At 36.1% G+C, this 8,373-nt stretch overlaps 1 long non-coding RNA gene across 4 annotated transcripts; it reads left to right on the top strand.

Moving 5' to 3' along the window:
* Positions 1–4,345: 4,345 nt before the first annotated feature.
* Positions 4,346–7,511, top strand: LOC110865571. Of its 4 annotated transcripts, none has more exons than XR_004870976.1 (5): positions 4,346–4,699; positions 4,835–4,917; positions 5,142–5,198; positions 5,577–5,833; positions 6,866–7,511. It is a non-coding gene; the product is annotated as an uncharacterized LOC110865571 (long non-coding RNA). The 4 variants fall into 4 exon arrangements; XR_002550817.2 differs by having other exon boundaries at positions 4,346–4,695; positions 4,817–4,917; XR_002550818.2 differs by having other exon boundaries at positions 4,346–4,695; positions 5,574–5,833.
* Positions 7,512–8,373: the final 862 nt, after the last annotated feature.

Genomic DNA, 8,373 nt, shown 5'->3' on the forward strand with positions numbered 1-8,373 from the left:
GTGTGTATCGATTTGATACATTTTTAATTAGATTTAGGTTATATGTTATATTCATGTGGTTTTTATATTGTTGACTCAGTTCTTGTATTTTTGTAAAGATTATAAGCCTACTGATGTTCACATCGTATTAACTTTGTTTACTATAGTGTTGAATGTTGACATCTTTGTTATGCATATTAAGTTTGTTTTACCATAGTACCAATCTAAGATGACCTTGAATGAGCTTCATGGTGAGCATATGTTGCAGTTGACTATGCTTGCGACCTTAAATTGACATAATGAATGATCATTGTTTGTGACGGATTTCGTCTTTCTTTGTTTGAGATATTGCGTTAAACACCGTTAGCTGCGTAATTACTTTTTTTTTTGTTAATGTTGCCAAAGATGGCCTTTGAATAGATGTCTAATAACAAACCTAGTGGTTTTCTCCTTTAAGTTTGTGATTTGTGTTGGCATGATTTTCGTGTTGACATGTGTTACTTTGCTTTTAGTTTATGTTAGTTGACGTTTCAGGCTTTCTTCACTTTTTTAGATAGATTGTATATTGTGGATTTGTAGTTTTGGTTTCATTAGTTGTCCACATGTGGATAGGCATGGCCTTTGGCTTTCGAGTTAATATGGATCTTCCTGATAGTGTTTTTCGTATCACTTGAGGATCATTATTTTGTGTATTCTGCTTTCAACAATCTGAGATCTTTTTTTGTTCTAATCTATTAGAGACAAAGTGATGTCTTGCTCCGGGCTGTGACTGTGCCATCGAGTTTGATCTTGGAAGTGGAAGCCATGATGTAACGTGCCATTGCTCATACAACTTTTGTTGGAATGTGAGTATTATGAGTTGTCTTAAAAGTTCGTAAAATGATTAATCTATGGTCTTGCTTATATAGTTTTGTAATAAATTTATATCATCTTTACCGCAGCGTACAAAAGAAACTCAAAAAAAATTGAGTTATGCCAAAAGTCTAGTTACTTTACCCAATAACTATTCATCTTTCTCTTTTGAGTTCACTTATTTGACCCATTAACCCAAACACGAACAGGTATTATTTGACAACAACAATAGCAGACCAAACGTCCTTCATCACTTCTTTCATCGTGAAAAGGGAACACCTTTTGCTAATGACCAGGTCATTTATAACGTGTTGACTTGGTGGGAGCAATTCTAATTTACTCAACACCAGATCAAAATAATCTTGATAAGTTGATTTTTTTTTTTTTTTTTTGCTTCAGGTATGTATTTGGTTTATTTGCAGGCAAGAATGTCTAATTTGGCACCTACGCTTATGCATACAAAAATGGTTGAATTTTTGCTATTTGATTTGGATAAAAATAAAGTGTTGACCTATCTATTCTCTCATCAAGTTGAGTTGTGGATGGGGTGGTCAATTTATGATGGTGGTTGCTGATTTAGGTGGTTTGTAGGTTTTTGGGGTTAGGGTTTCAGTGGGGGTGGTGGGTTTAATGGTGGCGGCAGGTGAGAGAGAGAAGGCAGAGGATTGGAGGGGGTTTTGACAAGGGTGTTTGGTGGAGGGTGGTGGTGACGGTGACGGTGGAGGGTGGTGTTGACGGTGACGGTGGAGATGGCGGTGAAGGGTTGTGGTATATATATATACACTTATAATAATAATAATAATAATAATAAGAATAATAATAATAATAATAATAATAATAATAATAATAATAATAATAATAATAATAATAATAATAATAAAAATAATAATAAAACTAAAATTATTTTGTTTTATTTTTTAATAATACTAAGTAAACAGTGTAAAAAGACTAAAATACCCCTGGGTGACCAGATTTAACAAAAAAAATTACCTGGGTTTGCCCTAAAGGACATAACGTGCACGATTTTGAAACGTTAAGGACAAAACTCATCAATTTTAAAGGTAAATGATAGCGCCTGAAAGTTGGGATAAAGATAAAAGACAAAACTTGTAATTTACTCATTTAATATTTTCATAAGTAATGGGATTTTTTCTTTCACTTCAAACGTGTCATTTAAAAAAAAAGTGTCGGTTTGGTCGGGTTAAGAAGGTTACATGTAGAGTTAGTTACTTTGTTTATTTTTTTAATTAAGAAATAAGTTTACCTCATGTATTCTTTATGTCTTTATATTTATTAAACCACCTGTTGCCCCATGATTGTTTACTTTGTACGTAGCTTGGCAAAATAGGCGAGTTAGGTTGGTAAAAAAATGTATTTTTTAAAGGGTATCATTTTGGTTTAGGTCTAACCAAATTGTGAGAACGGGTTTATTAGATATATCATTGTTTAGGCCTCACCTCTCCAATAACAATCAATGGAAAAAATGTAGTTGTTGCAGAGAGGCGATCCAGTAACACTACATGTATGTTTTAAGATGTTAATGCATTTTAAACAAATTAATTATGTTAGTAAAGTTGGGTGGTAGTATGTTGTAAATGTTGATGTTTAGGTGTACTCTATGGTGTAAGCTGGCAGCCTACTGCCTTTTGATTTAATTATAAAATTGATTGGTCGTTTAAAAAAATATTTGATCTTTTCAATGAATATCAACAAAATCTATTACATGCTTCGATAACTCGACAAGTTTTTTAGTACACACGTTTTTTCGTACAAAGTGAAATTACATAAATGGCCCCACACTCGCCCGCTATAATAAGAAGCCTAACAAACTTTTTAATGATCTCTATCGTAATCTTTACATAAGTAACGGAACGTTTATTTCATTTCAAAGCTCTATGTAAACACTGATAAATAATATAATTTACTTTGAGACCACCCGTGTAACACAGGGGTACTTAAACTAGTATTTTATAAATATTTAGATGTATACACACGCTCGTGAGAAGTTGAAGAATCCATTTTAAGTAATCATTTTTTTTAACTTATTAATATAAAGGTAATCAAATATGCAAATAATTAACAAGCTTGTGGTGTTTATCTTAATCAGTTGAAATAAATATTAAATTACAAAGATAAGATGGGATTTACATGTACCATTGAAGATATATGGGTGGACAACTTTAATTTTTTTTCCCGTTTATCAATTCTAGTCACACATATTAAACAGACTTTTAAAAGCCTGTTAATCATTTTTTATTAGTGGTATTGAATTTGAATAACCCTAACTTTCATCATTTGCCCGGTAGCACTTTCAACTTACGAGTTGTACCGTGTCACTCTCAATTTTCAACTTATTTTCTTCTGTCACTCCCAAACTAACTGAACCCTAAGCTAGTTAGTTGACGTCAGATGCCACATCACTAAAAAGTGCCACATCAGATGTTACGTCATCAAAAAAAGTCACGTCAGATGCCACGTCACTAAATAAGGGCGACAACATATGTCACGTCACTAAACAAGTGTCACATCAGCAAAAAACGAACTGGTTAGGGATCGGTTAATTTATGAGTGCCAGATAAAAATAAGTTGAAAGTTGGGAGTGACGTGATTCAATTCGTAAGTTAGGAATGTTATCAGCCAAATGGTGAAAGTTAGAGTTATTTAAATCCAATATCTTTTTTTATTATCGTCAAATATGTAACATCCGCTAAAAACGGATCTTAGGATACCCAACTCAATTTGAAACTGGATCCTAGTGGAGATTAATAGAACTGGATTTTTTTTGTTATTTTATGTTTAAATATTTAATACATATTAATTTAACAACCGCGGTTATCGCAGGCAGCGATGCGGCCTAGCACCGTATCCTGCTGACGACGCAAGTGGGACTGACACCTTGACTCAGATAGCCGAAACAGCAAGTGGCACTGCCGACAGTCATCTGTCAGCCCATACGTAAACGACACTGGCGCACAGACTGACACCACAGTAGGACGTGGCATCACCTCCGTGACCGACAAGCCTGACACACCTGCAAGGGGCTGTGCGTTGTTAGTCTAGCCTCTCAATTACCTTCCTTCACTCCTCGGCTATAAATACCCATCCCGGACCAGGTTTGAGGGATCGCTCATCAAACTCTCTCACTACTTCTACTATCACACACTTTGCTCTCAATCAAATTACTGATTCTCACGCCGAAGAGTGGTAACAAGGAGCACCACCCACCCCATCCTCCTTGTTACGAGTCACGATGTGTTTTCCTTGTGCAGGAGACAGATCAGCGGACGATCCAGCCACCGATCCTCGAAAAGAAGGGATTAACCCTACTTGACGAGACCAGTGAATTAACCTCCCTTGGTTAACCACTGTTTCATCAATAATCGATATCTTTAAATCCAGAATTCATTACATAACTTTATTTCAAATCATAAACAATGAAAATTTCATTCCTTTTATCTATAATCTATAATACTATATAATATATCTCCTTAGGATTAAAATGTAATTTTACCCCTTAATTTTAAGATGGCAGATCAAGAGTCTTGCTTCTTCCCTGATCTTTCCTCCATTTCTCCCAATTTTACCCTCAATTCATTGTCAGTCGCCCACAAATAAGTCTTGAGCCGATCAAAAATGCTTAGATGATTCAAACCGTCAGCGCAATTACTAATTCAATCAATTAGGTTTCATGTGGTCATTGCCCTATTCAATGGTATTGAAGGTGATTGAATGTTGCAGTTGAGGCGTTCGTGCGTTTCTATCCTACCCAACCAAGCTTCCTGCGAATTTTAGGTTATAACAGGCATTGAAGATGATTGAATTTTTCATGCGTCAAGCGCTGATTACGCTCTTCTTCTACCAACGGTAAGTTGTGTATTTAGGTTCCCTAATTTCTGTTGTTTCTTTTAAACCTAATTCGGGTCTTCGTCGTGGATAGATTTTCCTTCCTAATCTTAATTGCAAACTAATTCATGTGCTTTAAAAGCTGAAAATGGTGAAACAGGTCATTGAGTAATTGAAGACGATCACGTGGTGAACACAGAGAATAGCATGATTGCACAATATCGTATCGTACCGGTTCCGTAGGTATGCACAATACCGGATGTTGTTGTTTTGTATTTTCGATTTCACCTCAAATTGTTGTTGAAGTAATTAGGAAGCCTCCATTTTGAAAGGCTTAGGTAAACGAATTTCAAACCATATGTTATATAGATTTGTTTATCTGATTGATTATTGTCCAATTGACCTCTTAACTTAGTTTTGTTGCTAGAGTAGTAAGCATAAAACCTGTTTTTCCCTTGTTGTTGAAGGAACTAGGAAGCAACCATTTTGAAGGGTAAGTCAACCATCTACTTCTAATCAGATTGGTAAGTGACTTTCCAACCTTAACTTTGCTTTATTAAGTTTTAATCAGATTGTTAAGACAATTTCAAATACATTACACTGATTTCTTGTTAATTACCATGTTTTCACTACACGTGGTTAGTTGGTTACTCTTTCAATGTGGTTTTACTTTACAAATGAGTTTTTTTGTCGAACTTTTACACATCTAACAAGACTTTTAAGCATTATTCTTATTATTTTTTTCAAGTGGGTTAGGATCTTTTTGTTCACTTCTTCATTCTGTAATGTGGGTTTTCTTTGATTGATTGAAAGATTAGGGTTTTAGGGGCCCTATATGTGTTTCTTGATTCTTTTAGCGTTGAACATTGTGGTTTGAGGGTTTGATTTTGTTTTGTAAGTAGCAAAAATGGCTTGTATGGAATTGGGATCCAAAGCAGATGCGTTTCAGAAAAAAGGCCAAGCTTGGTATGTTCTTTAATCTCTGGTAAACTTGTTATGCGTTCTGGTCTGTTGAGTACATATTGATATAACTAATTGTATATGTGTATGTGTGTGTAATGTGCATATGCAACATGATGGAGTATGATGCTGTGACTTTTGTGGTTATGAATTTCTTGATGATATGTGGATTTTAGCTGGTTATCTTTATCCAATATAGGTATTTTTTTTTTATCAAAGTTTAGCATCAAATTTTTGTTCCTAAAAAGTTTGAAATCATGTGTTTTTTCTGATGTGACATAGAGGACCCAGGTCCCAGATCAATGTTGAGGGAAAAAGCAATGCGTTTGACTTCAAAAGTCAAATTTGGTTTTTTTAAGTCAAATTGTTAAAGGGGACTTAGTTGCATTGAGGGTTGCTTTTCAAGTTACCATCTTGTTTTTGAAAATTGAAAAAAGTTGTATTTGTGCTTTCAAGTAACCATCTTGTTTTTGAAAATGTAAAGAATTTGCGTTTGTGTTAAAGCTTAGAAGTAATTTGTTTGACCTCATAAGTCAAAGGGTAGGTTTGTTATCTCAACAGGAACTTGATTGCATTGAGGGGTGTTTTCTAAGACTATGGGGTATGGAGCGGGGGTTGGGGCGTGGGGCGTGGGTTGGAGAGAAACGCCCAAGTCACCACCCCGGGTGGGCTTGGGTTTGGGCGTGGCCCCTTGGGCGGGAGGTAAAGGTCGGGTGTGGGGCATGCTAGCGATCCTATGTGGCCGGCTCTTATTGGCTTCTTTGCTAGGGCATAGCAGGCCATGTTTAATTTTAGATTTCTTTATTTTTATTTTAATACACCTGGCCAAGCCACGCCGGGCTAGCCACGCCCCGCCATACCCCACGGACACGTCACTTACCAGCGGGGGGGCTCGAACTCCACGTGTCAACCCATGCCCCAAACCCCCGCCCCACCATACCCCATGGTCTAAAGTTTACACCATAATCTTTAAGCTCTACGATTGTGCATCCCAGAATTTAAAGAACCCATTTTATCGATAGAATTTTAAAAGTAACGATTTTGACCTCAAAAGTCAAAGGGCATCTCTGTTGTCTTTCCTATCAACAGAATTGTGAAATCAGTTTAGAGAAATTAAAATTCTAGCCAACGAAAGTTTGATTTTCAATGTCAACAGGCTAAGAATAAAAGAAGATGCAAAACAAGAGTGTTCAAATTTTTATTTATTTATCTTTTATACTTTTTTTTTCAGTTTCATTTGCTTTCAAGAAGTGGGGTTATGGAAAAAATGATAGCAGATGCATCTGAGAAAACAGAATTGGGATGCAACTTGATCAGGCAACCCTTGAAGATTTATTAATGCCGAATTTTTCTTATTCGATGGAAACGTTGTATAATTTTGAATGCGTGCTGAGGATGGTTCAACATTTTATGGCTATTGATCAAGCAACAGGTGGTGCGTCTCCTTGTTCTATCAAGGATGAATAGTTGTTGGGTTCACCATTTCTGACACCTGTCACCATGGTGGCTAAGCTAATTGACAGTTACTTGGTGGAAGTTGCACCCGATGTTAATTTAAAGCTTACAAAGTTCATGGCTCTTGCTGAGGCTGTTCCCGAGTAAGCTAGACCGATGGATGATGGCTTGTATTGTATCAACCAGTTCTAATATGTTTCCTCTTTCTTGTAAAACATATGCCAACACAGCAAACAATCATGTTACAGTTTTGACTTTTTGGGTCAAAGAATGCTTGTATTGTGTTGGCATTTATTTTAAAAGGTATAATACAGTTCACTGAAGGGGTGTTTGAATGTGTGTTTTAGAAGTGATTATGTGAATCCAAAACTCCCCAAAAAGTTAAAATGTTTGTTAAAGCAAAAAAAGTCCTACTTACCAAAGTCCTACTTCTATATGATTTTTTTTCGTTTTAAGGTTTAAGGTTTGAGTTATGTTTCTGCCTCATATTGTCGACTCCGCTGCAACGCGCGGGTTCCCTACTAGTATCATCTAATGGATCTAACCTAGTTTGGTTATTTCCTTTATAAATACTAACAAGGCTAACTAATAGGCCTTTATACACTTAATCTTTTTAGTCAGGTTTTATCTAGCGCGACACGTGATAATTAATTTAATAATAATATTAAACATATTAAAAATTAATAAACATTCTTATTTCTTATTTAAATTGGAAAGGGTCCCGTTTTGCAATTTGGATCGGATTTCGGAGATCTATTTTTTGACGGATGTTACATCCACCCACCACCACCGTCCGTACACCACAACCACTAGTTTATTTTAGAAGTTGATGACGGGGGTAGCCCGAGACCAAATAAAATGACCAAGTATGAAAACACCTAGAAGGTTAAAAGGTTCAACGCTTGAAAAAGCTGAGGGGATGGAGTAAAGTAACATGGGAACAGTGAACAAGTCACATCCCCAAACAGTCTCACCAACCACAGCCGTAAAAGCAATGCAGGTCCACAGAATGCACGCTATTAGCCGGGGGTCAAAAGGCTTCAACCCCCGAAAGGGTAAGCCCCTCACTGCAAGCTGGTTCACTAGTCAAATGAATACTCCTTTGGGACATGTCTTTGCCTATAAAATGACACTTCATTCATTAACAAAGACATCTCAGATCAGATTTGTTCTCTCAAACTCTGGTCCTTCACATCGTAAATTCACTTCACTTAAAGTGTCCCTCGCTCACATTGACATCACGCTTATTCTTTCTGTTCCTCAATTCTTTTCTGAACAACACTT

This window comes from Helianthus annuus, chromosome 11 (assembly GCF_002127325.2).
Source record: "Helianthus annuus cultivar XRQ/B chromosome 11, HanXRQr2.0-SUNRISE, whole genome shotgun sequence".
Lineage (NCBI taxonomy): Eukaryota > Viridiplantae > Streptophyta > Magnoliopsida > Asterales > Asteraceae > Helianthus > Helianthus annuus.